This window comes from Pavona decussata, unplaced genomic scaffold (genome assembly GCF_977016875.1).
Source record: "Pavona decussata unplaced genomic scaffold, jaPavDecu1.1 SCAFFOLD_51, whole genome shotgun sequence".
Classification (NCBI taxonomy): domain Eukaryota; kingdom Metazoa; phylum Cnidaria; class Anthozoa; order Scleractinia; family Agariciidae; genus Pavona; species Pavona decussata.
In genome coordinates, this window is record NW_028145473.1 from 5,095,773 (window position 1) to 5,105,196 (window position 9,424).

A 9,424-nucleotide genomic window follows, 5' to 3' on the forward strand; every position below is an offset into this window, starting at 1 on the left:
CTGTGGCGGTGTTTTCTGGATTGTTCTTTGACTGGTACTCTTGATGTTTTCTCTTTCTGGGGACTCGTTTCACCGTATTCTTGTTTCTCTGGCAGTGTTTGGCCTGGTTTGGTGTCTCCATTGTCGTCTGTGTCTAGGAGTGTGTCTTCAGATTTTCTCGGTTCATCTTCTGCATCCATTTCATCATTGTCATTGATGTAGCCTGCGTCTGATAGAAGGCTTTTGGACATTTTGTTTTAGTCAGGCAAGACCAGTTTCGATCCTATCTTTGGGATCTCTTCAGTTGCCTATAATTCAGTTTAGGATGGTGAACTCATAAAATGGAAATGCTCAGCAACAGCAAATGAATTTTAGCAACAGCGAATCAAAGTTGGAGTTTTGCAACAGCAAAGTCAATGTAGCAGTCATGAATACAGTTAAACGCCAGAGAATTATTGTTAAATAGCAAGTGAATTTTCAGTGTATGCAAATCTGGTGAATTGTCTTAAAGTAGCAACAGCGAATGGAATTTAGCGATAGCAAATAAGTTTTAGCAATAGCAAATGAGTTTTGGCGACAGCAAATGAAATTTAGCGATAGCCAATGAATATTAGCGACAGCAAATAAGGGAATAACATGACTTTTTGAGGGAGTATTGTTTATTTGCGCCCACGCGAGGGCCACAAATGACACTACTGCCCCGTGACACCACTGCCCCATGAAAGACATTCATAGTTCCGATTTGAATGTGCTGAGTGCAGTTTGGATATGGCTGGGCTAAAGATAGCCTGCGTGGCCGGCGTAATCGGGGAAGGGGAGCGAGGGAGGCAAGAAAAATGAGGGGGATTGGGGAGAGGGAGAAGGGGAACGCCTGCCACAAGAACCCCATTCGCTTCATTTCTGGCTAATAATTGACTAATTTTTGACAGTAAGCCTCTTGCGAATTGAAGCAATTTAATGTCTTACTGCGTGTCGTGATACAAAAACAAAATGGCGGGCGAGGAGGATGTTTTATCGAAAGCTTTGGCAGATTTGAACCTGGTTTCGAGCAGCGAATTTCGATTGAAACAAGAACAAGAAGCTGCAGTAAGAGCACTTCTAGATGGAAAGGATGTGTTGGCGGTTTTACCGACCGCTTATGGCAAGAGCCTTATCTACCAAATGTTCGTTTGTTCAATGGACTTTAAACTGGATGGCCAGGCAGCAATTCTGGTGATTTCTCCTCTGATAAACATCATCAAGGATCAAATCAGTGAAATGACATCGCTTGGATATTCGGCGGTGGCAGCCTCCGACTTATCATTAAGCGAAATACGCCAGTGTAACTTCAAGGTGATGTTTGCAACTGCAGAGAAAGTCAAAGAGAAGGGGTTCAGGGAAATCCTTCTTGACCACAACTCACCTCTACATCAAAGGATTTCAGCAATAGTTGTTGACGAATTGCATACAGTGGAAACGTGGACAGGCAAAAGGTGAAGACACCAAATTTTAATTTTTTTTAGTATGGATATAGCTTCATGCTTAGTGCAATTTTTAATATATTTTCGTTCAGGAAGATGAATTCCAAGAGTGCCAAACGAGGTGTGGCTTTCAGAGAGGCATATGGAGAATTGGGAGTCCTTAGATCTTTGTGTAAAGAAGGTTAGTCGCTTTAATGGATATTTAATATTAGCAGTAATCATAGGTTATATGAGTTTCATATAGTCTGGACTCTTCTGTAAATAAGCATTGCGCAAGTGTATAATTCTGACATTGTTCTGTTATTTCAAAGTAAGCTTAAATGTAATTAATTAAAATTTGGGGGGTTTAAACAAATATTTTCAAACCGGTTCGATTTATATTTCTCTTTGTCTCAGATTATGGCAATGAATACTGCACAAAGGAAAATGCATGTAATGTTACGGTTATTCTATTTCTTAATTTACATGCACCTTATTATAAACATTTAGGTATTCCAATATTGGCCTTAACTGGAACAGCTGATGATACTACCCAGTCAACGATTTGCAGTGAACTGTCACTCAAGGCAAACACTTGTAAGCTGTTTATTAGTCCTAACAGACCCAATATTAGTATTTCTGTAAACAAAGTGAGAAAGGAAGGCATGGAAAGTCAACTGGACTGGCTTGTCGAATTGACCAAACAGCAATTAAAAAAAAAAAAACCCGAAAACGATAATTTTTTGCAGCACTCTCAAGGATATAGCAAGTGTAAATTTGCTCTTGCTTAAACTTGGAGAGCATGCTTATGTTCCTGTTGGCTCACGTAATGTGGAAGACCTCGTTATTGGAATATTCCATTCAGTCAGCTGGCCTGAAAAAAAAAAAAAAAGAAAAACCAATGACAAAATTTCGTTTGCAAACAAAAAAGAGAATTGTTGTGGCCAGAATTGCTCTCAGCATGGGGGTTAATTTTGGAGACATCCCATATGTCATAAATTGGGGTCCTGCACGGAACCTTTTGGATGAGCTTTAGGAAGCTGGACGAGCTGGACGTGATGGGTTGAGAGCTCACGTCATAATTGTGTACCATGGACAACAACTGTCTCAGTGTAAACAAGAAATTAAAGACTTTCTGAAAAGCGAGGGGTGCCATCGTGTGGCTATGTACAGTCCATTTGACAAAAATATCAAACCTGTGAGTCCTGGTCATGACTGCTGTTCTCACTGTGCTCTGGAGTGTTGTGGAGGGTGTTGTGCTGAGAAACTGTCGTTTGAGAAAAGTGAATCAACGGGTCAATCTGTGCCAGCATTAACAAGACCAGTCTCCAATGAAGACAAGTCATGTCTAAAGGAAGCTCTTACTGAGTTGGTCGAAGGAAGTTGCAATAATGCCTTTGGAGCTGTTTCGTGCCACGGTTTTTACCAGAGAACTTGTGGAGGACATCATCAACAATTGCCACCGCCCTTTTACAGTCAATGATGTTTTTGAATGTCTACTTCTGTATTCATTGGATCACTGTCTTAAAATTCTTGAAATAAAGCAAGAAATATATGGTGATATTCCAAATTTTGATGACACGAGTGAGATTCTGCCCTTGGATGGTGTAGAGGGTGGTGAACGGAGGATGGAGTATTTCGATGACTACTTTGATTTACCAGGTGATGACACTGATGACTTAGATTTTATTGACGAATGACACAGTTGATTACTACATTATAACCATTGGTACCATAGCAAGACACTTTATTTTTTGTAAATAATATTTAAAAATTTTATCTCCCAGAATCTCTGTAAGTACATTGTTTAGTCGACTTATAATTTTAATCGAGAAAACACAACTGTAGCAATTTAGTCTTTATGTATCTGTCATTGCATAGAATGTGCTTGTTTGGCTGCAAATCTAAATGCCTTATCATGCCTTGTATTCACAGCTCATTAAAATATGGCATGGAAAAAGACCATATCCCCCTCCCCTGCACAAAAAAGAATAAATCATGCCTTACCAGACAGCTACAGGCAAAGACTGATCTTTTCATTCCAGACTGTTTCATGCCGTGTTGTTTCTCATAAAGATCCATATTTAATCGTCAATAACCAACATCCTGTGGCTATTAAACTGTGCATAGAAGAAGCATCTAAATTCGCTGTACATTAGCCTCTAATCTATTGATCTTATTTATATGAAATTGTCATTAAAATAACGTTATTTACAATCTGTGACATGATGGAACATCTGAGCTCAGTAGGCAGCCCACACAAAAAGGTGGGTTTCTTTAGATTATGAGCACTTTGTTTGAATAATTCCAAGTAAGAAACACTGATGACAAGGAAATGTGCCAATTGTGAATAATTATTGACTTTTAAATTTCATCCAATAAATTCCTTAAAGACATGAAAGATGCTAATAATTCCTAGTTTTCATGATATTTTTAGTCATATTGGCATACATTGTCATATTTTTACACATAACATTTAAGAGCGGCTGACTGAGAATATCGAGAACTCGCGGTCAAAACTGAAATTTCGGATTTCCTCATATTTTGTCAGGAGAATCCCTTTAGAGAACTATTTACGAAAATAACAATAAAACTTTCCAAAGATTTTTCGTTTTCGAGAATTCCGGCATAATGTGAAATGTCGTTATCGCATCGCAGCCGGCGTTAAATTTTGACGAGATTTGGTGTATTTTCAAATCACTCGGGAAGGAAGACGGCTTAGCTAATTAAAACAATCTCTTGAAGTTAAGTTAAACATCATTTTGAGAATACGGTCTTATGAAAATATTGCTGGAGGATTCTAATTTACATGCAGTTTTCAAAGTCCGAAGATTCCTATTTTCAGCATTTTTGTTGACACTTGAAATTGTGGAAACTTTGTGGACAAAATTCGTTTCCTGGTACATCGAAATTTACAATGAAAGTTACTCTAAAGGGAAGCTCTATTCTTGTGCTGCAACATATAAAAGATTCAGCTTGGGTAATTTAAAAGCCAGCCTTTGACGGAATAAAACACGTAGGGAATTTTTGACATATTTTTTAAAAAAAATTCCAGTGGTCACGCAAGGACAAGATGACATGTTTCAATAAATTATTGTCTGTATGTTATTTTCACCGGATAATTGTAAAATTCTCGTTCCAAAGCAAAATCTATTGATCTAATAAGTTTTGTATTGTTTTACATACCTTAAATAAAATAAGTCCAATTAGGGAGTGAGATGAAACCCCAAATTTGAAAAGGTCAAGTGTCATGTCACCTTTCTGCTCGTCCAGATCTCAACCAATATTTTTCATTGCCGCATTCTGATTGTGCATCTACAACCAAGTATTTATGATATATCTTATTAAATTATATTTGTTTCAATAATAAAGCTAATTACAAGCGTTGAAATCCCTTTTGGGTTTGTGAAGCTGTGCAAAGCAGGCACGTTTTCTAGATCACAGCCTGTCAACAACGTTGCGACTGTTGAACTCTTCGCATGTAAACACTTGGAAATGAGGAAATATTTGGAGGCAAAATCTTGTCCTGGTACATCGAAACTTACAATAACAGGAAATGCTTGAGGCAAGATCTGTTATTTACGGCAACATGCAAGAAATCTAGTTCGGGTATAACATTTATAGTCAAGTGTTAACAGAATATTTAACATAAGCGAATTTTTTGTGTATTTTCTTCGTAATATTGCAGTGGTCACGCAAGTACTAAGTTTACACATTTGAAGTACATTTAATTTGTATAATATATTTTCCCGAGAGAATGACAAAGTCATCGCAAGAATACAAAATGTAATACTCTAAACAGTTTTTCATTGCTCTGTATTCCTATACAAAAAAAATATTCGCAGCTAGAGTGTGATAACTTTTTAATTCGTAAAGGCCAATTGCCGTGGCATGTTTTCCGCTAACGCAACGTCAGAATGATCGACATATTTCATTATTGTACTTCACGCAACTAGTACGTTTTTTCACTAAACAGAAGAGTAAAAATTTGTTCATTTCTTATATGAAGCTGTACGAAACAACGACATTTTCTACCTCACAGTCGATAGGTAGGGTAGTAGGGTTAATGACATGTTTACGTTCTTTATAACTACAGTGTAGTATCCAAGTTGTATTTACCTGCCGCTTCGATACCGCTGATATGAGATAAAATTCAATTTTCTTTGGCGCTTTGGCATATTTTTGAGTAGAGGGTTTCATCTACACGTGGTTTTGCTCACTGAGGACGAAACGTCCATCAAACAAACGTTGCGGTATTTTCATCTTTTTCGCAAGAGTTCAACTAGAGCGTGTAGTCTGTCTGTCTGTCTGTCAGCTTGTCAATAAACGACCTTTATCGTAGCTAATTAAACAGCATTTGCCGAGTCTTTTTTGAGCATTTTCTTCCAAAGTAAAGAAAATAATATTGATTTAAAGCTGGTTACAACGCATTCAATTTGTTAATAGATACATAAGTTTGCTGGAAATAATCTCTAGATCCCAGGCACTTGGTATCGGACGCCAACTCAGTAGTTCCGCACTACAGATGTCATTTAATAGTAACTGCAGGTTTCTCATGCTCACAAAAAAGCAAAGCAACATGTCGTACCTCTAAGGCCTTTATTGGATTCCCCGATGATGATGATAATGGAGATGATGATGATGATGATGATGATGATGATGATTATTATTATTATTATTATTATTATTATTATTACTTGCAGAATGTGGATTACTTTATACTCACAAGAGCCGATAAGGACACTACGACGCCAGAGCTTTCAAATATTATTGCTGACTGACTAACTTCCCCGATTCCCCGGTTGTCTTTTGCCGTCTTCAGCCTGCGGACGGCTATTTCTTGCGTAACAGTGCAGTTTCTTTCGTTGCTCCGCCAACGAAGACCGTAGACATCTCGATGGTGCGAACAGATGGTCAGATTGTTATTCGACTCATCCTCACAGAATATTAAATTCTTTGTTCTTTGGCCATCATAAGCTTGATCAGAAATATCACTGCTGTTCGTTTTCCATCAATATAAGTTCAGTAAACATCAGATAATCAATAACTTTACTTAGTGCGCGCGCGAGGATTAATTACATTTCACAGTCAGTTTTGTCGTCAGCAAACACCTTCCTGGCGTTGGGACCGGGCAGACTGGAGATGTCTTTTTGGCATACACCTAAAGAAACGCAGGTTGCTGCAATAGTACGAACTCTGACCGCAAAGGGACTCGTCGTCTATCAAGGACGAAAATGAGCACGGAGCCATCAATGCAGCCGAAAATATATAGACACTGCATAATATGACATTGGGGAAGACGAGATACAGTTTCTAGTATCGAGCAAACCACTCCAAACCAAGAACCGGTGTTTACCTACGCACATTGCTATTTATAACCACTTGCGTCATTGTTAATAGCAAGTTTAAAATAGCTATGTACACAGTGATGACCATAATATGCATTAAACAACCTTGGTTATTTTCTGGTGCTCTTCTATCCGGATCGGGTTGAGAAGGGTGGACTATTGCTTGCATTAATGGGAATGGTTCATTAAATGCCTATTTTGCAGGCATTGGAACGGTAAGTGCTCATTCAAATATATTATAGCCGTGTAGCTGTTGAAGATACTGTAATAATATAGCCAGCCTTGCACTAAAGTGAACGCATGATTTTCTCTACAGGCTCTGACATCTCAGTTTTGTTTATGATATATAGTCTAGGACCTGCAAATTGAAAACACAGATACCTTGTTCTTCAGCTTTGAGAATTCTCGTCTTCGCTTGTCCAGTTCAATAAAGTGCCTGTCACGACATTTTATTGACAGTGAGGATGAGATGCATCTTTGACAAACCTAAGATTTATAAAAACTGCAACTTTTGCGCAGCTTTACGGAAGCAAAGGCGTTTTTCACGCAAGTCGATTAGTAATTTAATAAAACTTTATCGTCTGTGGGGGGTTTCAGATACATTTTGATATGAAATATTTATTGATTTTGTTTCGTATCCTTCGCATTGTTGACGCTGGCGTACTGAAGAAAGCGTGACACAACACCTGAACCGTTTCATTTTTTCGTTTGCGATCGGTGATCCCCTACTAGGAATGAAATTAATTTTTATAGGGATAAACCCATCAACACATGCAATTTTGTTTCCGAATAACAACTTAGGTTTATTCCAACAGAAATGAAACGTAAACAATAAATTTATTTTAAACTCGTTAGCTTGTACTTGCGTGACCACGGCGGTTTTTGAAAAACATATATTAAAATTCCCTACGTGTTTACGTCCGTCAACGCTTGGATTTTAAATTACCCAAGCTGGATTTTTTATATGTTGAAGCACAAGAATAGAGCTTTCCTATAATATAATATTTGCTACAAATTTCGATGTACCAAGACACGATATTTGTCTGCAAAGTTTCCACAATTTCAAGTGTTAACGAAAATGCTGAAAATAGGAATCTTCGGACTTTGAAAACTGCATGTAAATAAGAATCCTCCAGCAATATTTTCATAAGAACGTATTTTCAGATGGATGCTTAACTTAACTTCAAAAGATTGTTTTAATACGCTAAGCCGTCTTCCTTCCCGAGCGATTTGAAAATGCACCAAATCTCGTCAAAATTTAACGCCGGCTGCGACGAGATCACGGCATTTCACATTATGCCGGAAATCTCGAAAACGAAAAATCTTTGAAAAGTTTAATTGTTATTTTCGTGAATACTTCTCTAAAGGGATTCTCCTGACAAAATATGAGGAAATCCGAAATTTCAGTTTTGACCGCGAGTTCTCGATATTCTCAGGCAGCCGCTCTTAACTAGTAAAATTTAGGTTAAATTTTTTGAAAATGTACAAACCATGATGTACTTGAGTTGACTTCATGTCGATTTAAGTGTGTACCCACGTTTTGTGGGTCGTTAAGTATTCATACATTCATGCTATTGTTTAGACTCATTGCCGATTCATCGTTGTTCACGTCAGATGTCACTCGGGAATGTAAGACAACTATAGAAATCGGAAGGCCCTTTGAGGAAATGTGTGACAATTTCCTTTTGTTTATCATCTGAGAACGAACAATAGCTCAGTTCGATTCACAAAAAAAAATTTTTAAAGCTGTCGGACTGCAACTTTTCTTTGATAATCTCTAAACTTTTAAAAGTTTATTTTATGCTTATGATTAAGCATGCGCTTATCGGAATAATCTCGAATATCAAACGTAAACACGGCTGTTAATATCAAGAACTCAGGATGCTCAGCGTTTGCAGTAATATAAAAAATCCAGGCCTCATTTGATTTATTTAAAGAAGAAAGTGAAATTCACCAAACAACTTTTTTACTTTGTAGGGAATAACTTCAATTATTCAAAATCTAAATGAGGAGGATCAGTCGGCTGCGGAACTGTCAGATGGCGCGTCGTTGAGAAATCTCGACCACAGAAACTCATTCAGGCCACATTTTACAGCCGTCAAATCGACCTTCTCGTTAAAAAAAATACAAATAAAAAATAAACGTTTTCGGGATGAAATTTCGTTCAGGAATCTCTGCAATAATACATGTACCTTCGGGAATTCACACACGCCTCTGACGAAGACGACTTCACATAAATTAATTTTGCAGTTCGAACTGCCGATCAACAAACAAACATCGAACTTCGGTCTACATTGACCAAAAAGCCTCGTTCAAGATCTCTTTTTGAAGCTCTCAAAATGCTCTATTTTCATAAATGCATATCGAACTTGGAAATGTTTTGCGAAAAAACTAAATGCCTGTAAAGTCCCAAGTCATTCTATGCAGTTTATTCACACATCAAGAACAAAAGGATACGACAATAAACTCTGCCGCTCGTGGTCGCATAATTGCGCTATTGTTCCATTCCTTTGAAGTCGCTTTAGGTCCTCATCCAAGAGATCTCACCTTTTTCCAAACGAATGAAACCGAACTTATTCAACACGTTTTCGGTGGCTCCGAAGTGAATGCCCAAAGGACTAAAAACGAGCCTTCAAGCTACAAAATCCAGCAGTTTTT